A 25,128-nucleotide genomic window follows, 5' to 3' on the forward strand; every position below is an offset into this window, starting at 1 on the left:
GTACACTTTCACAAGGACAGAAATATCATTTTCAAGTTGATAATATAGAACAAATGAAAATCGAAATCTACTTTCAGATTTTAGAGAAACTTTTGTTTGTAGGAGTAGGAATAACAAAACACAATTTAGAAAAAAAAGAATATTCTGTGAGGACAGTGAAAAATATGGTAACAATTTATCATTTATCAAATGGTTGTTTATCAAAAATAATCCAAAATATAAACAGATAAATATGCATAAACTTGGTACAGTTGAATTGAAGAATGTCAGGTGTTAAAAGGTACGTTTCAATATATGCAAGCCTTTTTTCCTTACCTTACATCTTCTTTAATAGAGCACTAGATAGATGTAATTCAAGCTGGACTTTTATTTTAGAGCAAACCATCAAAGTGCACATGAATAAGTCATTATAAATAATAGTGCCCAAGAAGGCCTGAAGCCCACTGATATAAGTCTGCTGTGTAATCCACCTCTTGGATTTGTGTCAGCACAGAACGGAAATTCTGGTGGGGAACTGAAGTGGCAAAGGCAGTTCAGTGATGCCTATTTTCTTAGTGCAATGAAGAATGAAAACCTCAGTGAATTGTTTCAGAAATCTTCCGCAGTGACGTGTGGCTGAACAAAAACATGGCAATGTGGGGTTGATCAGTGATAAATTTAAGACATTTCTTGCAAAGCAGATTTCCTTAGCAGATTTAGAATGTTACTTTTATAACGTGGCAGATTCTAAAGTTACATTAGCATTCAAAAAATGCTCTTGAAATAATTCTGAATACTTACAGAAAAATATCACTCCAGTGCTTAGTGATGGTTCAGAAAGCAAGTATTAGTTAAGAATTAGGAAAAGAATAGAGAACAAGACAGAATGTATCACTGTGCTGCTGTGTAAAAGCATGGAAGCATAGAAGACCTGAATAATGAATGTAGAACAGGAACAAATATGACTGGAAATAAAAAAATCTGATCAATTTTATTCTGCAAACGTACACATTAAATAAACTGAGATTCTTTTGCTTGGCAAAGATATGAAGAAGGCTATAATGAAAACATAATAAAAATTCTCACATAGAAATAAGTAGAGACCCATTTTCAGTATTCTTTATCTAAAAAGAAAAAAAAAAAAAGGAAGAATGCAATGATCCAATGAAATTACAACGTAGAAGAAATAGCCAAGAAAAGGAAATTACATTTTAATACATTTTGGAGTTCATTATCATAGATGTCTTGGATACCAACTGTATGGCCTGCTTAAAATAATTATTAGGAAAATTTATAGAAGAAAGGTTCACTGAAGGATGATAAGAAATCTTTAGAAAAAAAATATTAAGCACAAAAAATATGGATATGATTCTGGATCAATTATTCCATTACTCAACAATTTATAGGAAAGAATTATGTTGTTTTATTTCTCCTTGTTGTCTTCTCCAACATAAGTCACAATATGAGATGATGGCATAAGGTTTGTGGAACCTTATTTAATACAAATTGAATCTATACTCTTCAATTAAAAGAGGGTGAAAAAAGGACATATAGGACTTTCTGAATGCTGTTTTTATCTATTCTGAAACAGCAGTGAGCACGTACTAGGGGAAAGAAAAATAAGTTCACCGATGAGAAGTAATAAATAGGTATGATTTTAAAAAAACCTGCCCATTATGTTGCAGGTCATTACAATAGTGATGGTAAACTGCTCAAACACTCCTGTGAGAGGATACCATAATAGCTCTTAGTCAGGAGTAGGAGGTCATAGCTGTCATAGACAGAACATAATAAAAGTCAAAATTATTATTTTTAATTCCTACTCCACGAAGCCTCAATTTGTCTACTGTTTCTCATATCTTATAGTGGATAGAATGTTATTCTATTATTCTATCCACTATATTTCGTCAGCACTTTGGTTTCCATTTGCTCTCTAGTTACTAGATTTACAATAAATAATCTAACCCTTATAATTAGACAATCCTTTCAGTTCTACTGCCCATTCCTGTGCTGTCCGTGCTGTCAGGATGCAGCTGTATTGTGTTCCCAGCATTCCCATTCATTCCCAATGGCTGCAATTTGATGGTTTCCCAGTCAATTTGAGTCTCTGCCAATTAGATTATGACAAGTGTTCTATTTATCTGGGAATATTTGCATTTCTTTTTTTATTGATAACATTATAGTAAAATGGTTTTCAAATTATGTTCCATGGCACTCATGTTGTTAATGCCTTTTTTTATGAGAAACTCTCCAACCCCAATGAAAATTGATGAATCATTTGTTCTATTCTTACATTTTAAACAGGTCTTTTTGTGCTCAAAATAGCACAGCAATATTGCTATCTATAATCACTTTATTCTGACAGTTTTCTCCACCGTCTTTGCAAATCCCAAACGTCTGGATGTTATGATTCCCTTTGGCTACTGTAAATCAAGAACAGCCTAATTTATTTGAAAGAGACATGCAGCCCATTCTTAACTTTCGCACTTAGTATAGAAGGCTTTCTTTGATTAAACTTGATGAACACACAATAACATTTGATTATATAGTTCAGGAAAAGAAAGAAAACTGATTTCATACTATTTGTAAGTTCAGTTTTAGTCCCTATCAGAACCTGGACCTCTTCCTACATTGTTTTACTGATAGTTAAACCCATCTCTCATCCAATATGGATTCAGATCACTGTGGTGAGTTAACTTTGGCTGCTAAGTCACCACCCAGACACTTTGACACTCTTCTTGCTCAACATGTCAGGGAAGAAAATATAATTTTAAAACTCGTGGGTGAAGGTAAGGAGACTGTACAACAATTACCATCACAAGCAAAGCAGATTTGACTTGCAGAAAAATTATTTACTGTTAAAATAGTTTTGGTTAGTGAGGAAAAAAAAAAAAAAGAAAAAACAACATATTTTTTCCACATACTCTCAGCATTTCCCAGGCTCAACTTCACTCCTTCATTTCTGACTTCTCTACCTCTCTGTCTGCTCTAAGGCAGCACAAGGGGATGGTGGTCAATGCACAACAACTCTCCTTACCACTCCTTCTTCACATTTCCCCCTTGCTCCATTGTGGGCTCTCCACAAGCTGCAGTTTATTTCAGGGAATATCCATTGTGCTGCCCTCCACTGACTACAGGGAAACATCTCCTCCTTCTCTTCCTCCATCTTTAGCCTGATGTTGCACAGCTGTGCCCTTAGAGGGGGCTGTTAAGGGACACACCTGGACTATTTCTGCTGCTAAAGCCTTCTCACTCAAGACCCCTCTACCCGGTGTGACCATAACTTCCCCTTTTAACAAAAGTTTCCCATAGTTACTTTTTCTTTATTTAAGCTGTTTTTTCTTTTTTTTTTTTTTTTCTTTTCAGTTTTTAAATGCATGGAAACGGTTCTCCTCATACAAAATGATGTTAAGCATTTGATTTAACTTCACTTATTATGCAGTATTTAGTTTCATGATAGCTACACATCAGCTTTTTTTTCATTAAGTAGCACTGAATAATTGTCTACATACAAAATCTAATCCCCATAGTAATCCAATGGCTTTAATTCACATTTCTATTAACTGCCTGTTGTCTAAGTAGTCTTAAACACAGCTATTCTAATTAATCACTTTTACATTGCTTAACATATCACTGGAACAGGTTGCCCAAGGAGGTTATGGATGCCCCATCCCTGCAGGCATTCAAGGCCAGGCTGGATGTGGCTCTGGGCAGCCTGGTCTGCTGGTTGGCAACCCTGCACATAGCAGGGAATTGAAACCAGATGAGCACTGTGGTCCTTTTCAACCCAGGCCATTCTATGATTCTATGATATAACAATTTTTAACTCTTCTTTTTCCATTCAGGATTTGGCAGGTAAATAAATAAACAAAAAAAGAATTAAACAAAAAAACCTTTAAACAGTATTTGAATTTCATAGCTTTTCTCTGTTGCTCAGTAACTTTTTGTATTATTAAGTGACCAATCTTTGTGCTGACCTGAAAGGCCCAGGACCTTTTGAGCTCACCTTGATTTCTTCTGGTTTTTGTTTGCTATAGCATTTTTCCAGTGTTCAAGTGCTTATTACCTAACAGATTTAATCTGTGTAGATATAGGAATATATACATGTATAATCATCATGATAAAATAGAGTCATTGCATTATATTACATACCAAATGAGGCTAGGGGAGGCCAATGTCCAACTCTGAAACCTCAGCAGGGCACCAGGAAGCAGACTGCAAGAAAACAGAAGACTTCATGCAGGGCTTGAATCAAAACAACTCCATGTACACTCAACACTGTAGAGGAAAAGACTCGTAGCATAGAAACCACAAAACAACAAAGACTTCAAATTTTCACAGCCTCTCTGACTTGTATTCTGCTTGAAGAAGACTAAATCCTTAGCTCTCAGAGGGATGCTGAAAGGACGAATACACTGAAAAGGAGCAGATAATGAAACTTTTAAAATTCATGTTGTATTTTTGAAGCTTTCTGAATTAATTTGACTTATAAACATTATTTGGACTAACACTATATTCTTAGGCTTTGATTTAGGAATGCAATCCCTTTTGCCAGAAGTCAGTTTTCAAGAATAACATTTTCTAATTCTAAATTATGATTTTCCAAGTTCACAAAATGGGTAAAAGGGTCATTACAGAGGGTCTGTAGCATGTAATTCTTCAAAACAGGGCAAATATATCCATCAAAATGTTAATTATAAAGGCTTGGATGTGACCCACACTGTTATGCTATTGGAAGATCTTATACACTGTAATGACAAGCAAAAATGTTTGGAATTTTATATCGCTCTTTTTTTTTTCCCCTTTTTTTTTTTTTCCAATCAGGAGAAACATGAAGGTGCTGAGGGCACAGGGATATCTTAGGGTTAGTTGTGGATTGCCAATTCCTTCATAAATCAAAGAGTCAACGTTTCTTTCTCCCCTCTTCAGCTCAGTTATGAAACTTGATGTCTCTTATCACTGCTTTTTTTTCTTTTCTTTCTGTCACCCCTTCTTCAGCCCCAGTGCTGTTTGTATTGTTTTCTAATTTATGCTAAACGGTGAAGCTGCATTTACACTGATGAGTCAGAATAGCCATGTAAATCTTAGGCAGCTCTTCCTGCACACTGTAATGTATGAGCCATTCTGTTAACAATTCAGATATCTTCGGTGATTTTGTTTCTGAAGCACAGACAGTACAATTAAAGTACCAGGAGCAGCAATTTTCATTTTCCCAGTGAGTTGCTTTCACTTATGAACCAGTTTCATTCCTTTTCCTTTAACTCAGTGTTCATTGCAGGCAATCACAGACATCTACAGTTTTGGTGCACTAGGGCTTCTGCAGTATTCTTCCTGGAGTGCAATTTTCTGCATGCTTTGAAGTAATCATGCAGTAATGTGTTTGGCATTCACTAAAATCACTTCACACTAAACTGTATTAAGTTGTGAGAATGTATTTTCTTTGAGTGCAAGAGAAATCACTCAGAAAGCCAACCGTCCAACCTGACACGTTATAATCTGAAAAGCCTGTCCTATTTTCTGCGTCTGGAATATCTGACCTCAAAGAAGCATTGCTGGGAATTACACTACAGTAACTTCATTGAAATAGGACCTCCAGGCTAGACTTTTAAAAATATTGAAAGAGCGTGCTATCTGCTGTAAAGCACTTCCTTTTGTTTTTGCTTTTAACTTGTTCTCTTTATGCTCTGGTTTTTGTGTTTTTTCTTTTAAACACTCCCCTTCCTCCCCCACTGATCCTTTAATGACTATAGTATTAACTTAGATGTCTCTTATTGCTGTGGTTTAACCCGGCAGGTGGCTAAGCACCGCACTCCCCACAGCTTCCCAGTGGGATGGGGGAGAGAATTGGAAAAAAAACCAACAACCTCTAACTGTGGGGATGGAGATAAAGCTATTTACTAAGACAGAGAAAAGGAAGAGAGAAAAAGAGGGTAATAGTTATGAGAATTATATATATGTGCATATGCAATAAGTGATGTACAAGCAGTTGCTCACCACCTTCTCACTGATGCCCTGTTAGTTTCTGAGCAGTGGAAGGCCACCCCAAGAACTCTCCCCTTGTTTCCAGCTTTCCTTCCACGTGCCATTTTAGGGTATGGAATATCCATTTTTCCAGTTTAGGTCAGCTGTCCTATTTCTGTCCCCTCCCAGGTCCTTGTGCCCCTTGAGCCTTCCTGCTGGCAGAAGCTGAGAAAACTGGAACATCCATGTCTCTGTACGCTGCTCAGCAACAACTGTAAATATCAGTGTATTACCAACAGTGTTTTTCTCCTAAAACCAAAACATAGCATCATAGTGGATACTATGAAGAAAAAGTCCGTCCCAAATGAAACTTTGTAATTTCTATAGAGATTCTGGTTGTGAGAGAAAAACTTTGGGAATAGCTAGTTAGAAGGTAATTTCATGGTTTATAATTTCATTGGTTGAATCTAGTGGGGGATTTATGGAAAACAAACTAAGCAGAAAGTGTAGGGGCTACCAATAACGTGCCATTTGCAGACACTCGAGAGTTAGTAACGGATGACAAGCAAACAAAAGGCAACAGACACAAACTACAACACAAGAGATTCAATCCAAACATCAGGAAGTACTTCTTTACCATGAAAGTGATGAAGCATTGGAACAAGTTGCCCAGAGAGGTCATGGAGTCTCCTTCCTTGGAGATCTTCAAAAGCAGACAGGTTCTGGTCCCGGGCAATTTGCTGGAGTACGGCACTTGAGCTAGATGACCTCCAGAGGTCCCTTCCAACTTCAACTATGAAAACAACAATTCAAATAGAGATTTATTGATCTCAAGCCATACTTGACTTGCAAGCCTTAAGTTAAATTACCTACATATTCCAGATCTCTTTCCCAAAATGTGGTGTCACTCCTGTTAAATAGTGTATTTATTTATTGTTTTCCTACATGTTCCACTGATAAACTTCCAGAAAAAGAATTTCTCTTGTTGGCCCTATTCAGATTCAGTGATTCATTGCAGCCTGATCTGAATTTGGGGATACCTATAGGCATAGGCAAAGGGTTGATGCCTGACTGGTGGATCAGGATGTTACAGGCAGAAAGGGTTGACAGTTCTGTAGTCATAACCTTGCAGCAATTGAGATTTTCAGGTTAAGAAACAATTAGGTCCATTCACCTATGATGTACTTTCGCATGTTCAGAAATATGCAGAGAACACTGTCAGTTGAAGATAAGTGATTGTTATAATCATAATGATAGACTTTGTGATGAAGTGTACTTTATGCTTTCAAGTGCTATTTCCTCTTCCCACTCCCCCTCCCAAAATTAATTAAGTCTTTAAATCACAGTTTTGTTTTTTTTTTTAAATTCACTTAAAGATGTCTGCCTGTACATTGCCTTACAACATGTCAATCAATTACAGATAGATATGACTTTTAGGAAAAATAATCAAAAGCCAATTTAGCAATGATTTTTATGAAATATGACTGCATTTTCTGTCTCTCCCCCTCCCCCCAAAATATTAGATTGTTGTCGCCTACTACAGATTGTGTTCAACATTGAATCAGATGCACCATCGAGTTCAAGATACTCAAGATTTTTAATACATCACAATTTTAATACTCTGCAGCTCAACTAACACTAATGAAGTCTGAGAGTCTGAGTTTCAGGAATTTTGGGGTAATTCCTGTGGTGCTTATGACTGATGTACCTAAAACAATAAATTAGAGAAAACCACTGAAATGCGTATCACAGAATTACAGAATCACACAGAATCACAGAATGGCCAAGGCTGGAAGGGACCTCAAGGATCATAAATCTCCAACCCTCCTGCCACATGCAGGGCCACCAACCTCCACGTTTAATGCTAAACCAGGCTGCCCAGGGCCCCATCCAACCTGGCCTTGAACACCTCCAAGTATGGGGCATACACAGCCTCTCTGGGCAGCCTGTTGCCTGGACAACCGGAGAAGACTGAAGCAGGCACTCACCTCTCTAAAGATCTTCTGTCACAACAGTGTAGTGACTCCGACCAGCAGGAGATCTTAAGTGTATTTCACCTGAGGGTAGCTATTTCACTAACAGATGAAATCCAGAAATAAAAAACTTAAAAAAAAAAAAAAAAAGTATCAATGTTCTTAAAATGACATGGATCACTCTTTTCTAGAAAACTGACTGTTCCGCTATGTATATTTAATGACTTAAAACAGAGAAATAAACAATTTAAATGCAGCAGTGCTCTTCATCAGAAGAATATTATTAGAACAGTCTGCAGAGCATGCAGTTTATAATAACTCACGTGGGAAGGACCTCTGCTGGTAGTCTCATCAAACTGCCTCTAAAAGTGTATGCTGTTTAGTTCAGGTAGCTCAGGACCTTTCCCAAGGCCCCAGGTTTCTCCAAGATCATCTCCAAGAATGAAGGCTCAAAAACCTGTGCAAGCAATTTGTTCCAATGTTTGATTAATGTTATTTTAATTTTTTAATAAATAAATATCACATGAATTTCCATTGATTTCTGTCCCATCACAGTGGATGTGGAAGAGGAATCTAGCTTCCTCTTCTCTATAAGTTTGCTTTAAGTAGCTGAGGAAACACTACGAACTCTTTTAGTCTTACCTTTTCAAGACCAAATTTAGTTCCCTCAACATCATATATCATCTGCTGGAGGTGCTGGGTCTGACTGACTTAGAGTTTTACACATAATCACCTTCAGCTTTAAAAACATACAGTCATAGTCTTTCCTACCCTCTACAATATTTCGAAGATGTTAGTGAGAGGCCTCACAAAGGTCTTACACGTAAATTGGTGCTTAGGGACACCTATTTGGCCAGGGTAGCGGCAGGAGATTTAAACGGGCGCAAACCCGGAAGAGAACCTTTCGATCGCCGAGGTTTGCTGCTCCGGAGCCGCCCCAGGCAGAGCTGAGACGGCTGACGGCGGGGTGCACAAGGGATTCGTTCCGTTTTCCCTCATCCAGCCATTCCCGAGGAGTATATCGGAGGAGCCCGGCACTTCTCGCGAGAGCGGCTCGTGTGGCGGGACGTTGCCAGGGTAGCGGCTCTCCGTCCCCGCATCCCTCACCCCTCCTCCTCCCTTCCCCCTCACCTAATAAGAGCGTTGAAGAGCACAGAATCACAGAATCACAGAATCACCCAGGTTGGAAGGGACCTCAGGGATCATGTAGTTCCAACCCCCCTGCCTAGCAGGGCCACCAAACATGCACATTCAGATCAGGTTGCCCAGGACCCCGTCCAACCTGGCCTTAAACACATCCAAGGACGGGGCATCCACAACCTCCCTGGGCAGCCCGTTCCAGGGCCTAACCACTCTCCTTGTAAAGAACTTCCCCCTAACATCCAACCTAAATCTTCCCTCCTTCAACTTGGATCCATTTCCCCTAGTCCTGCTGTTGTCAGCCCTTTTGAAGAGTTTACTCCCCTCGTGGGTGTAGGTTCCCTTCAGGTATTGATAGGCTGCAATGAGGTCACCCCGCAGCCTTCTCTTCTCCAGGCTGAACAAGCCCAACTCCCTCAGCCTGTCCTCATAGGGGAGGTGCTCCAGCCCCCTGATCATCTTAGTCGCCCTCCTCTGGACCCTTTCCAAAATCTCTATGTCTTTCTTGTACTGAGGGCTCCACACCTGGACACAGTACTCCAGATGGGGCCTCACAAGAGCCGAGTAGAGAGGGACAATCACCTCCCTGTCCCTGCTGACCACCCCTCTCCTGATGGAGCCCAGGATCCCATTTGCCTTTCGAGCTGCCAGAGCGCACTGCTGGCTCATGTTCAGTCTCTCGACCATCAGGACCCCCAGGTCCTTCTCTGCCGAGCACACAGATGATGAGAAGTTTTGTCACTGTGAAGAGGGTGATGATTGTGGTTGCACCCGTCAATGACCTGGTAAAAGAGCGATAAACCTGATCCAGGTTTATAAATATCTGAAGTGTGGGGGCCATTGTGGTGAGGCCAGTCTCTTTTCAGTGCTACGTGGAGACAGGACAAAGGGAAACGGACATAAGCTGCAGCATAGGAAGTTCCACACAGATGTGTGCCAGAACTTCTTTACGGTGAGGTGACGGAGCACTGGAACAGGCTGCCCAGGGGGGTTGTGGAGTCTCCTTCTTTGGAGATATTTAAGTCTTGCCTGGGCGCCTACCTGTGCGACCTGCTGTAGGGAACCTGCTTTGGCAGGGGGTTGGACTCGATGATCTCTGGAGGTCCCTTCCAACCCCTGCAATTCTGTGATTCTGTGATTTAGTGGTAGACTTAGAAGTGCTGGGTTAATGGTTGGACTTGATGCTCTTAAAGGTCTTTTACAACCTAAATTATTCTGTGCTTCTATGAACAGCATTTACTGATAGATAGATCCAAATTGAATTATTTTGTGTGTACAAAATATTTGTACAGCTTTGATATGCTTGTCATATTTCTGCATATTTCTACTAATTAGATTCATTAACTAAATCATATTTTCCATCATTTTGCATAATTTATAATGAGGAAAACTAATTAAGGAAATCTTAAATTTTTGGAACCATTTGTTTTCAGGGATCCTTGCTATCTTTTTAGATGTCTGAATGGAATTCTGTGTTACAGTATTCTGTAGAAATAGTGTCTTTACACCATTTATATTTCAAACAAGAGAAAACGACTGTAAGAAATTATACAAACTGTGGAATTGTCAATTTGTTGTATTAACTTTCAGTAGCATCAAAAATCTATTTTCATTGTGATTATTAATGGGAGCTAGTAATGTAGGTAAAAGATAAACAAACCTGATAATTTTCCAAAATTTAACACCTAACCATTTCTGAGATTCACAGGACTAATTCAATGGGTTAAAAATTAATTTTTCATATTATGAACTTGTAGGTCTTTGTTCCCCACAGTTAAACCACACATCTCATGAGACATGCATACATGAAAAATCCAGCATAAGTTAATCAGAGAATCACAGAATGGCTTTGGGTTCGAAGGGACCTCAAAGATCATCTAGTTCCAGTCTCCCCACTGTGGGCAGGGTTGCCAACTCGTGGATCAGTCTGTTCAGGAACACATCAAACCTAGAATGCCTCCAGGGCTGAGGCATTCACAGCTTCTCTGGGCAGCCTGTCCAGTGCTCCACCACCCTCTGAGTGAAGAATTGCTTCCTAACATCTGACTTAAACCTCCCCTCTTTCACTTTAAGTCTGTTCCCCCTTGTCCTACTCCTATCTACCTGTGTAAAAAGTCGGTCCCCCCTTGACTGTAAGCACCTTTCAATTATTGGAATATGGCAGTGAGGTCTCTCTGGAGCTTTGTCTTCCCCAGGCTAAACAATTCAAATTCCCTCAACCTTTCATCTTAGGAGAGGTGCTCCAGCCCTCTGATCATCAATGGATAAAAGTTAATTGTTAATGGATGAAAGTGTTTACCTACTTTTTTTGATGTTTTCTAAACTTTTTGAACCAATAAATATTGCCCATTACTAAGTTCCATGTTTGTCCTTGAGGCAGGGATTATTGACCAAGAACTAGCTAAATTAATTAATTATATGTGCTTTCCAAACTTTGAAAGAAGTTACAAATCTGTAAGCACATGAAACATACGGAATCTGGGACACAAACATAATTGCAACACGTTATTATAATACATAATTGCAATTCTCTGCACTGATCGGCAGAGAATTTGTCTTGTTGAAAGGAATCTGAATTTTGCAGATCTTTTCTAGAAGGATGGCCTGGTTCGTGAGGGCAGGGAGTGCAGACAGGGTGCAATCCCTCTCTCTACCCAAGAGGCCAGCTCACCTGGCAGTCTTTCCCCTTCCAGAAGAGCTAGAGGTAGACATGGTCTCCACTCAGACGAAAGCTGTTGCTAGAAGGAATATGGCAATCCACGCAAACATACTTCTGTACAGGTTTCTGACTTCAGGGAGTGCCTGAGCCTGTCATTAGCACGTTAGTTATTAGCTTTAAAAATGTGTCAGAAAGTGCTGTTTTCTAAAATGTATGTATACAGAAAATGAAATGGAGGTTTAGGAAACATATCAGTGTGGGATTAATTTTAGCAGCAGAAAGAACAATGCAATATTTTAGAATGGAATGTAAAAAAAAAGAAATCTTAATTACTAAATAGAACTTTCTTTTACTGGTTTATTTTCGTGGTCTACAGTTTATTCCTGCTTGTTTAACAGGAAGGAAGGAAGGAAGGAAGGAAGGAAGGAAGGAAGGAAGGAAGGAAGGAAGGAAGGAAGGAAGGAAGCAAGGAAGGGAGGAAGGAAGGAAGTAAGGAAGGGAGGGAGGAAGGAAGGAAGGAAGGAATGCTGATGTAAACTATTAATATATTCACATAATCCTTCTAGAATTAACTGTACACAGAGATATGAACAATATTCAGCTTTTGATGTAAATACAAATCTGAAATAATTTCAAAACAAACAAAACAGAACTCATTTTGAGGGTCTTGTGATATTATATGACATACAAGGTAATTAATTATAGTTGTCCTTGGTCCATGGACCTCAACATATTTAGATACAATTGTGTGTGAAGTAATGTCCATACTTAATCAGATTTTTCTTCTTATCAACTTTTATTCATATATTTATTTATTTATTTATTCTGTAGAGGAGATAGAATTAGGGAGAGTGAATTATTGCTATTCTTATGGCCAGTAAATATTTTTCTTCCTCTTCTATTCCTTATCTGCATGCTTCAGGACAACAATAAGGAGCTTTCATGTAATATGTCATTAGTTATTTTCTTTCCATTTTTCCTTCCTATTTTACTAAGCAAAAATCTTTATTGCTATAAAAATCTCTCCCTCACAATTTTTTTTTTAATATGCTCTGACTGATAAGTGGTATCACTTTTGGATAAAGCTCGTAATGTAATTATTAGTTTTCCCTCTGTGTTAACATAATGTTCATTACACAAGGTCCATGTTCAGGCAAAGTGTTTTTCTCTATCAGGTTTTAACAACCTCTGCAGAGCTCCTTTGCAGGCACAAAAAAAGATATATTCTTTTATTTTTTATTTTATTTTTTTTTTTCCTTGGAGGGACAAAAGTTTTAAATTCACCATCAGATAGAAAAGCCCATAGGAGCCAGGCATATATAACCTACTGGTTTCTAAGAATTGCACTTTGTAGGCAATTTGCTGAGAGGCCTTTGAGAATTTTGTTATTTATAAGTGTTACAGTTAATTTATATTTTATGTCGACATAAAAATGTCTCATTCCCAATTGCAAAAAAGAAAAAAATATATAAACCGAACAACCCATTCACCCTCTTTCCTCTGCACAACTTATATTAAAAGTGTGCTGTTTTTTCCTTAATTTTTAATATAAATCTACTGAACAGTGTTTGTTCTGAACATTCAGAGTATTCTGATCCTGTTGAAATTATGACATTCGTAGTAGTTTATTTGTTTCTCAGTGAGGGAGGTTTTGTTTCACTGTCTGCATGTCCACGAGTCTTCTTGTTTTCCTTTTTTCCTACCCATTAAGAAAGGGAAGTGACTATGAAACTGCAAGTGTGTTTTGCTGCAGGCCAGGGTCAACCCACTTCAGCTAGGGATCAGATACTGCAGAAACAAAGTGATATGTTAAATAAATTAAATCTAATACAGTCTCCCTTGATGTATGTGCAAACTGTGCAACATTCTTCCCTCTTAACACAAGTATTTGTAAATGTCTCTTGACCAGCATGTAGAAAACACACTTTTGAAGCTGTTTGGGTAATATTGTGTTAAATGTTCGTTTTTTCCCCACCTTCATTTCTGTCATTTTTCAGTCAGTGGGCCTTTTCACGTAATTTTGGGAAAATTAAGGAAACCACTTTCCTAACATTCTTTTGTATTGAAATGAGTAATTCTGACCCTTATGTGCTCTAGCCTGACTTCAAAAAGAAAGACTGCTTACTTCCTACTGAGCACTTATCATCACTTCAGAAAGCATTACAGAATTATTTTTTTAAACAGCAGAACAAAGAATTCTTTTATAGATGTTCATGATGCAAACTCTGAAGTAGTTTAACTATGAAAGGTTATTCCTCCTCTAAATGCCAAAGGGCTACCTTGTGTACAAGATAAGCAATAGAGAGAAATCCAGGAAAACTCATTTTTGTTTTTAATAAGTACATTAGTTAGTAGTAACTTTGGGAATTATTTGCACACAAAACAGGGATTGCATAGTCTCACAATTCCAGCCACCAGAACGTCTGCAAGGGTGAGCAGGGCTAATGCAGGTCTTGACATTCAGCCTCAGTAAAGACTGAACTGGAGTTTAGTTAGCCTGCTTGCCATGTAGGTCAGATATTCTGCCACATGAATTCTCTTTTCTGCTATTTTCGCATATAAGAGACGAATTTTATCTCACGGGCATGAAAGCAAATCCCAGCATGGTTGATCTGCAGTGACATGGTGGCACAGTTGCCAATGGCAGACAAAAAAATTCCCTCCCAGTTTTGAACACAGCAGTAGGCATCGAATTGCAAATGATCTCATCTTTTCAGCTGCTGCATCATTCCTGAGCAAGAACAATCAGACATGAGCTGTGCTCGTGCAAAACACTCACTGACACTTCTAGCTTTGATGACTGACTTCTTTGGATTGCTTTTTAAAAAACATTTTCAAGCAGATCTCCACTGCAGCCATGGAGGAGGCCACAGCCGTGTTGTGCAGGAGCAGCCCCAGGCCGGAGCCCAGAGAGGGGCTGGAAGGGCTGCTGCCTGTGGGGCTGTGCTGGAGCAGCACCATGATGCAGACCCATCAAGGTGCAGCCTTGGGAAGCCCACGTGTGATTGGGCTGGGAATGATGTTCCAGTGAGATCCCACATGGAGCAGGTGCAGAGAGTAACATGGAGGAGCTACAGAGTGTTAGGGACTGGGACTGGCCACAGCCAGTTCCCCTGTGCCACCTGGGACAGGACAAGGAGATACAAGAGGGTAGATGGCAGGGGAAGATCTGTTATCTTTCACTGGTCATCAATTGAAAATGGGCAGTATTCTCTCCCTGTATTATTCTGTTTTGCCCATGATAGAAATTAATGATCTCCCTGTCCTTATCTCACCTGTGAGTTTTTTTTTCACTGTATTTTCTACCTCTCTTCTGTTGAGCAGGAAGAATGATGGAGCAATGTAATGGAGCTGAGATACCTCTTGGCATGAAGCTACCATAGGAAATCATCACTGGTTGTTTTTTTTTCAGTCTAGTCCAAATTTATCTCACAGATTAGAGCTACCTATCATATCTGATGGCATATCTTCCCAATTCCATTAAGGGACTTTTTGCCCAAATAGAATTTTCTTTTGAAAATGAAGCATGAAGAAGAAACCACCATTTCTAGTTTAAATAAGGAGGTTCAGACTTACTGCATATCTACGTCACCTCCAGCAGAGAATTGCTACCTACCAGATTCCTGTTAGAACCACTCAGGGTAGCATATACATACTTCAGGTCACACTTACACAGGAGTGAAAACATCAATCATGCATATTCACTTTGCGGTCTCAAATATGCTTGATATTCACCCTCAGAAATGTTAGATACAGACCTTGTACTTCCAATGAGTATGCAAAACAGAGCCTTCTGGAATGACTTGACATGAGGAAAGAGCAAAATCGGGTCGAGTGTCAACATCCATTAGTTCTGTTCACATTCTCACCATATTCATAGAAACCCTGCTATTCCAGAAGTATATGTGTGCCTACTTTAAGAATGGAAACAAGAAAGCAAGACGGATTTTTAAATTAGCTTCTGGGAAATGAGAATTCAGCAGGAAATGAAAGGTAATTTGATCTGAACAGTAATCGAAATTGTGACTTTCAAAGTCTCTTGATGAGACATTACAGTAGAATAGAAATCGCTGGTTTGCCATAAGTATTAATATAATCAACAACTGTTTCTCATTTCTGTACGTCCATCACAGCATTATTACTTTTCAGCTTCAACCAAATTTGTACAGGAATAATTTTTTCCTCTCTATTTTTGCAGTGCTGCTGGAATAAGCTGTACAGTTCGTAGTTCACAGATGACCTATGCAGGAAAGACAGTAAAGAATTCTAGTGTGAAATATGTAACCTCAGTTCAGGACTTGGCCTTTGCATTACTAATATCTAAGTGACAAGAATGGTAAAGTGTTGTAGTAGTGAATCTGCAAATCATTTGCAGCTCCCATGCTGTTGGAGAGACTGCATAGCTGCCATAGAGCTGCCTAAATGTCTAGGAAAAATGTCTTTATATTTGTAATTAGAAATAGCTCAGGCAAAGAACTGCATATATTTTTGCACTGAAGCAGGGAGTCACCATATTTTATTTATTAGTTGTGTGCTTATTTTACTTCTAGTTATTGTGCATTTTTTCAAATGAGGCTGTGTATTCAGCATTAGACGTATATTTCTTTCACTCCAAAGTGATGTCTTCCCTCCTAGTTCTTACGACACACTTTAATTTCCTTGAAAATTTCTCTACATTATTTCCAGCATTATCTGAACAACTTCAATTAGAGTTTTGATGCTTTTGCACTTCTGTTGTGTGAACAAAAATTTGGAAGTAAAAAATATCTTTGAAAGGACTGTGTAATATATTAAACTAATTTATAACTTAGCAAAGTTTGGCAACTTCAAGGGAAAAATGTCATTGCACATTAACTGGCAAAATGTAGAAGTAATCATTTTGAAGGCATTGTTTACTTTTGCTTTTCTGGAGAAAAGTTAACGGATCAGTTGATGTTGATTCAGGTTGATGCATTTAGAAATCTTACTTAAATTGAAATTATAATGACCATGTTTTCAGACATGCATCTGTTTGTAGAGAGTGAGGCTGGCAATAATATTTACTTCACAAATCTATTATTAAAAGCGTGATATTGAAGTCTGAGCGTGAATTGCACTCTATTAAAATACAGTGACAGCACAAACTTTGCCATTAAGTGTTACTGGTAACAATTCCATGGATAAACTGGCACATGGTTTCCCATTACTTGCAAAGTTAGCACATATTTTTTCAGAAAAGACAAAATAAAATGGAAGGGAAAAAAAAAGAAAGGCAGCCTTGATGATAATGTATGCACGTACGAAACAGAGAGCTCCTACTGACAGAATCTCTGTCATGACTCTGCTAATTTTCTCCATCACTTAGAATGGGAGAGCACATTGTAAATCAAAATGCAGGTGATCTGAAGGGAAAGAGAAACTTTTCTGCTGAAAGTAGTGTGGAACAAATAACATTATGTGGAAACAATGTCAAAAAATGATTGAAAACATGGATTCACATTGCTGACATATGAACATAAGGAAAATAAAGACTACTCTTATTGAAACCATTTGTAGCGAGTTTTTACCAGAATCACACTCGACACATTAAAGGAAGCACTTGATTTTTAAGCTAGTGAATGATGTATTATGTATTTTTTAACAAGACTAACTTGACACTGTTGTCATAAATGTTCCAGGAAAACAATATTAAGTGAAATATATCATTTGCTTTGACACTTCAATAACATTTTTGCAGTCTTACATCCCTCATCTATCTAAAACAGTTCACTGATCTTTCTTTTAATTGTCCTCCCCATGACCAACCTTTAAAAGAGATAGAGGAACTCATTTCAGAGAAGTTCTTCCAAACAGTTACTTACAGTTCTACCAAACTGTTACAAACAGTTACTAAAAGATTTCAACAAAACAAATATACTTCTGAAATGTTCTTTTAAATAGGAATACCTATCATACATCCCAACATTTCTCTGAATCAAAGTATTCTCACAGAATAACAGAATCACACAGAATGGCTCGGGTTGAAAGGGATCACATGCAGGGCCACCAACCTCCACATTTCGTACCAGCCCAGGCTGCCCAGGACCCCATCCAACCTGGCCTTGAACACCTCCAGGGATGGACGGGGCATCCACAGCCTCTCTGGGCAGCTGTTCCAGCACCCCACCACTCTCTCTGTAAAGAACTTCCCCCTGACATCCAACCTAAATCTTCCCTTCCTCAACTTCAAACCATTTCCCCTTGTCCTGCAGTTATCTACCCTTTCAAAGAGTTGACTCCCCTCCTGTTTGTAGGCTCCCTTGAGGTACTGAAAGGCTGCAATGAGGTCACCCCACTTCTTCAGGCTGAACAAGCCCAGCTCCCACAGCCTGTCTTTGTGGGAGTGGTGTTCCAGCCCCTTCCAGCCCAGAAATGCTATTAAACTGAATTGGATTGCTGAAGGACTTTAATATCTTTCTGTCTGTGAATCTGGATGGTAAACTTTCTGGGCTTGTGGTTATGAATGAAGTACTGAAGTTTGGAAGTCCAGAGTCTGAGTTTGACATGGAGTTAGACTTAGTAAGCATCTAGGTCCGTGTTATAAACGAGCTAGCATGAGTACTCAGCTGCTTGTGCTTCTGAGCTTTTTAGATAGGAAATTGAATACTCTGGAAATGCCAAGTTTTGGTTAGTGCACACTGCAGTCTGTCTGAAATTGGAAGGTCGTAAGTTTTTTCAGGGCTTTTCAAAGGAAACAGTGAATGTTAAAAATCCCCCAGGGGTAATTTCTGTAAGCAGGAATTGACTTAAGAAGAAAAGAAGTACGATTAAACCAACCAGAATATCAGCTTCTCCAAGATTTTTAAAGGATTTTCTCCTATCTTGATTTTTTTTTTTTTTTTTTTTTTAAATTAAGCCTGGCCTCAAATCACATTTTTAAAATGAATGCTTTTCCATCAGCTGGGAGGATATCTTTCACCAAGGTCTATCTGAGATCCTCATGTATCTTCTGAGAACAGCTTCAGAAAGAAACTCGTTAGATCTGAATTCATTACCTAGAAATGGACGTAAGTATTGAGGTGACTTAAATGGGAGCACATCTGAGCAGTAATGAATTATGTGTGCAAAATGATAAGAGCCACAAAACTCCTTAGGGTCTCTTATGTAAACAGCCTGGAGGGCAGATACTTTGAGGATATGCAATGCACAATAGAGCAATTTTTTCAAAGGCTGAGTGTGTTTTCTACCAAAGCAATTAATGCCCTTGAGAAGAGGAAGCTTTATTTATAGTTACTCCCATTTATACATACTATTAGACAGTCAACTACTTCAGATAGTATTGTGCCAACACAGTAGATGAACACTGCTATCCACTTAGAGGAAACTATTCTCTGTCTTGTCTGTGTGATCTACGTATCTTCATCGGCGTTCTTGGATGCAAAAGAGCCTGATGAAAGAAGTGTGTTGGTTTCATTCTGTCTTACGTTAGGGTTTCCAAATGAAACCTCTCCAATAAAAGCTTCATATTAAAACTCTTTCTTTCTGTCATAGACTTGAGTAACATAGCAAATCAAGTATGAGGAAGCGTATTTTTTGTCCTTCTGGAGACTGTGTGAAACAAATCTGCATAAGCATTATTACCTCTAGGATTTGTTGTGACTGTTCCTGATAATTAATGTCTCTGCAGAACAGGGATCAACAGGTTGTATACTTCAGAGATAATCATAGATGTGTAAGTTTCAATTTCTAGGAGAATACATTCTAATTAATGCTCGTAATAAGCATGAGAGACTTAGCAGAGAAACAGGCTTGTATTTATAAACAACTTTTCCTTAGGAAAATTTTTAGCCCTATTTGTGTACCACATCAGCACTTGCTGCAGCCAATATGCTGGGAAATTATAAATTCAGAGCTTAAATACATAAAACAAACATGGTTCACTGTAAAACATTTGTTCTTTACAGTAGAAAATTGAACAAGCCTAGAGAAAGTAAGAATGATTGTGTTTATTAGCATGTTTTGCACTGATTTAGTGATTAAAAAGAGAGATACAGCATCTGATTTTCCATGGTGAATGTAGTAAACATGATTTAAGTTCAGTATCTTTCCTGAAGTGAAAATGATTTTCCTTTGTACTCTTAATTTACCTTAAGCATTGTGAATTGCATTTCTTGGGACTGGATTGAGAATTTTTTCTTTGTGCATCTTCTAAAAAATGAAATTTAGGCAAAAATAACTATTCTAACAGTCAGACAGTGGGTCAAACTGCAATGTTGGCTATTCTTATTTTTCTTCTTACTTGTGAACACGTTGTTGTTTGATACAAACTGACAAATTCTTTTTCAATGTTTGTTTTATACGGATTAGTATTATTAAATACTGCAAAAAGCTCATAAACACAGAACTTTTAACTTGAGATGAAGCAGTATCACAATTAAGTCTGGAATTTTGATACAAGAAGAAAGTCATGGTATCTGTTTTAAATATGATAGCGTTTTCCTTTAACTGTAAAGCTAAGGATATATCTAAAGAGAGCAGACTTATAATAACTTTTTTTGGTTCTTTTTAAAAAGTATAGCTATATGTTTTGCAGGTCAGTGCAATGAATTATTTGTTTGTTTGTGTGTTTGTTTGTATAAGATTTTGGCTCTACTGACTACTATGGAGCAGTACAAAGATTAGAAGGCTTCTCTGAGTCTGCAGTGTAAATGCTTTGTGGGCTTGACTTAAGCAATCCCTGCCACCACATCCTAGTTTATCTGCCTTTCTTAAAGCTGAGAGGCTCACTCCATCATTTCTTCATGCAGTGTGCCTTACCACTGATTTTGATAGTCTTTCCTAATACAAGATTTAACAGATATTACAGCAAGATGAGAAGAATCAGCCACATCTTAGCAAACTTGATTTAAATACTTACAAAAGAAAAAGGTCCATTTTGCCCACTGTGAAATACAATTGTAGTGGCACAGTACTTCTATTTTGTTTTTCAGATAATTACTTCTAGCTACTGTTCTAGCAGTTGCTATTCTGGATCTTCCCCTTACCTTTTGTGTCACTCAGCATTCTAACTTGGAAGAGTTTGATACCTGTGTTTTTTAAACTGTGGCATAGTGAATTCTCTATCCATTGTTTTGTCTATCATCTTGCATTTATTGAAGACACTGAGAATTTTTCTTAAAGAAATTGAATTTTACTTAAGGAACAGTTGAGTGAATACTGTATATATTGCTCGTAATTAAGTAAATATTTGACTTATCTTACTTACCTCAGGAAGATTATTTCCACGGAGGCAGAAAATGCACTAACTCCTTGAGGAGAAAAGCAAAAAACATAATTTGTGAATCAAAATCTTCAGCAAACGTAAACAGAAATTATCTGTGGAGCAAAACCAATTAAAAAGTTTCAAAAAAATCTCCCTGGTGTTCAACCTTTTTGAAAAATGCCCTTTCTCATGTGCCTGATATTCTCAGTAACATACTAACTTGTCTGTGTTTAACAAAGTCTTTTCTATGCACACCCCTCATTTGCAAAGGTGTGATAAGCTGAACACATTATGTGATTTTATTGGTACAACTTCTTAGTGAAACACTAATAAGTTAAAAGGAGATTTAAATTGCATCCAAACTTGCTAATCTCTGCTCCTTTATTACAGTTTTGTGGAGCAAGTGTGCTAATGAGCACATAATGTGTTTGCACTGCCATGTGATTTCAGTTTGTATGAAATCTTCATTGTGTGCATATGCTCAGATTTTGTTGATGGACAGATGTTACTTACTGACTTCCTGCTAATTGAGTGTCCAGGAGGGACCTGCAGTGTATTTTAAATTGTTTACTTCAATTTAGTTATGATACAAGGGACTGGGTCATCATCAGCTGCAGTTTCTACTAATGAATTAGTACCTTGCGTGCTAATCAAATAGTAGATGAGTGTGAGCCAGTATCAGGATTGTGAAATATTTATTATGCATATTAAGTTAGAGTGCACTATTAATAGTATCTAATATTAATCCTGTTTATTAAGTTTCCCTTGCATAGGGATCTCAAATCCACTAAAAAGTCTGGGATATTCAGTCTACTGAAAGGAAACTAGGGAGTGATGGAAAAAAACATTTAAATTTATGCAACAAAACTTTAAAATAAACCTAACTTTACTGAGTTTAGAGGTCTCCTCATTACTAAATGTATTTCTGAAGACTAGAACATTTTATTTCTAAGCTTGCTAAGTGCCAAATATTATTTGCTATAAATGGCCATTACAGTTAGAAATAAAACATGAAGATGCAGTATTTTATGTAGAAATAAAACTCGAATTAATGCTCCTTTATTGTTGTATGACTTGTACATAACAGGAATCATAGAATAGAATCATAGAATCATAGAATCACTCAGGTCTGAAAAGACCTTAAAGATCATCAAGTCCAACCGTGACCGAACCATATTACCCTAAATCTAACAACCCTCTGCTAAATCATGACCCTGAGCAGGGTCATGAAGTTCTTGTCCAAGGCTCAGGTACAGTCTCCTGCAATATATATCTGGTCAGTTACGGTCTTTAGCTAATGATTGTTAGTTAAAATGCTATAATTAAAACACCAGTCACTGGGTAAAAAGTAAAATATTTCAGTTTTGGGGAAGGTGTTATGTACGATTGCATACAAACAGTAATTTCACTACCCAACATAACCGTAATTTGGAATCTGAAGACATCGGTCATACTTGTTGCGCCACAGTGACATGGTATCACAGATCACATTCATTAGGGAGTCACTGAAAGGGTAATTAGGCAGACATCGAAAGGGTGGTGAGAATTATATTTGTGCAACTTACACCAATTAAAGCTGGATTATGTCAGCTAAATCTTTAGTTAGAACACACGGACACCTTCAGATACTCACCTCTCTGCTAGTTGGGTTTTGTTTGTTTGTTTGCTTGTTCTTATAGTTGTTTCTATATCTTTCCTCAATAACTGCAGTCATCTGTCTGATAAACAACCCAGAAGATGTAATTGTAAAGAATCATATTTATGGCAAGGAATTTGTTGAAAGCAGGCTTTCAAGAAGAGTAGGATAAATAGAACAAACGAGGCACACAAAAAAAAGAACTACCTCAAAATGCAACTAGAAAATGTTAAAAATCTATAATTATTGTATATTTAGTAACTTATTTGAACTTATAAAACTTTATTACAGCAGATGGAAACTCACCAAATAATTGGAATATTGGAATTATGTCCTTGTAGTATGCTTGAGATTGCTGAAGTAGATAAAAATAGATAAAGTTTTGTTTACCTTTATCTGATATATAGCATAAGATATCGAATCTGATGATTAATTCCATAAATTTTCGGTATAACTCTGATCTTCTCTCGAAACTCTTGCTGTGTTTTCAGGTGATTGTTGCACCGCGTTGACACAGTATCGCTGGTCTCTGGGGACTTCAGACAGCAAAACAAATATCAAAAATCCCTTGCAAGATAAGTAATGATGCTGATCTGTTGCCAGATCACTGTTCCTTCAAATATCCTGGCTACTTTTTTAGTTTTTATGTATTTTTTTTTATGTATGTATTTTGCACTAGTTTTATGGGGGGCATCTCTTCTCTTCTAAGGTTAGACCGTTTTCTGGAAAAAATGCTGTTCCACTGTCAAAGCAGGGGTCTCTATGAGACAATTTCCTTAGAAATTTGGTTATGTAGAATAATCTCTTTGTGGTGCTAATCTAAACAGGACTAGAAGTAGGGCACTGGTTATTGTGTTGTTGTATATGCATTATTGTAGAACCTAAATTTTTGAAGAGATACTGGTAGTTCAGAATCAAAGAACCATAGAGGTAGGAAGGGACATCTGGAGATCATTGTATCCAATCCTGAGCTGAAGCAGGTTTTGTAGAGTAGGTTGCACAGGAAAGCATCCATGTGCGTTTTGAGCATTTTCAGAGAAGGAGACTCCGCCACCTGTCTGGGCAGCCTGTTCCAGTGCTCTGTCATCCTCAAAGTAAGTAATTTTTTTCTCATATTCAGATGGAATCTCCCGTGTTCCAGTTTGTGCCTGTTGTCCCTTGTCCTGTTACTGGGCACCACTGAAAAGAGCCTATCCCCACACATAAAATTTCGATTTTGTGTAAATAAATTGCTGTGGTCTAATCTTGTCATCCATTCAAAATCCTCTCTGTTGCCAATAACAATAATAATAATTAAAACAAAACAAAGCTTGAGTGGAATTATGAAAAAATAAATTATTCCTGCTGCTTTGGAGATACTGCAATTGTGTTGTGCATTGAACAGAATGGATGGAAAGATCTGGGTCTTTAATATTATATTCTACAGTGGCTGAGTGCACATTACAAGTGATGCATAAATAATGCATTGAGTTTTTGTATCACTCGTTCTAATTCTAAAAGTGGCATTAACTCACCTGTGAAATCCATGCGGAACTGGAAGTTTTGCCTGAGATTTCCATCTGAATGTGAATTTTTTTTTGTTGTGTGGGGACTTGTTCTGACTCTCACTGTGAAGTAAATATGCAAGTGCCCATTAACCTTAGTCAGAATCAGACAGTCTTCCTTCCAGAAAACTTCGCATTTACAATTCTACATTTAATTCTAAAAATCAAGGCAAGATTATCATTCTTCCAGCATAACTAGTGAGAACTGCCTGTGTCTACCCGTGTGTCTGTGTTCCTCTTTTGCATATTTTAATTTACAAGGTTAAAAATAAATTACAGTGTTCTGTTTGCTGTGGCAGATTGTGCATATTAATCCACACTTTCAATAACTCTTACTTGTAAATAAAATTGATTTACTTTTCATTTACATAGTGAGATGTTCAGGTGGCTTTTGGCTATTCATTATCACTCTTGAAAGGAATTGAAACTGTGGTCAGTACAGTATTTTCTTATTTAGAGACACCTTAAGTGTCTTGAGTGTGCACTAATACTTACTGAAATGCAGCCTTACTGTTCAAGAAAGAAATGGAAGACCTGCTATATTTTTGTACCTTTTTAAACACTAGTTCTTTGTCCTTTTGTTCTCTGTATGCATGACATTTTCTTTTTAAAACTGAAACATGGGAAGGCAAGTGTACCCTGTAGACCCTGTACCAGTCAAAGAGCTGTCTTCTGTTTGTTGTTTCTTCCGGAAACGCTGCTATGAAAGAAATCGCTGTTGTAGAACCAATTAGGTTCTTTAAGTAGATCATTTCTCAGTCACTGGAATAATGAATTCCCATTTGCTCAAAGGGTTGCATTCACCCTTCAGTGGCAAGACAAACAGGAATTCATCGCCACAGCTAGGCAACCAGAATTATTTATGCATTCTTTTCAGAATCTTTCTTTTTCATCTGTACTGGAAATCACCATAAAGATTATTGTTTAATGAGGGGGAAGTTCCACTGGAGCCAAACAAAACAGCACAAGCCTTCTAAGGCAGAATTCTTTTTTTTCAGAAGTGTCTTCTTTGTCAA

This window comes from Centrocercus urophasianus, unplaced genomic scaffold (assembly GCF_019232065.1).
Source record: "Centrocercus urophasianus isolate 14NV4802_14NV808 unplaced genomic scaffold, USGS_Curo_1.0 seq_18, whole genome shotgun sequence".
Lineage (NCBI taxonomy): Eukaryota > Metazoa > Chordata > Aves > Galliformes > Phasianidae > Centrocercus > Centrocercus urophasianus.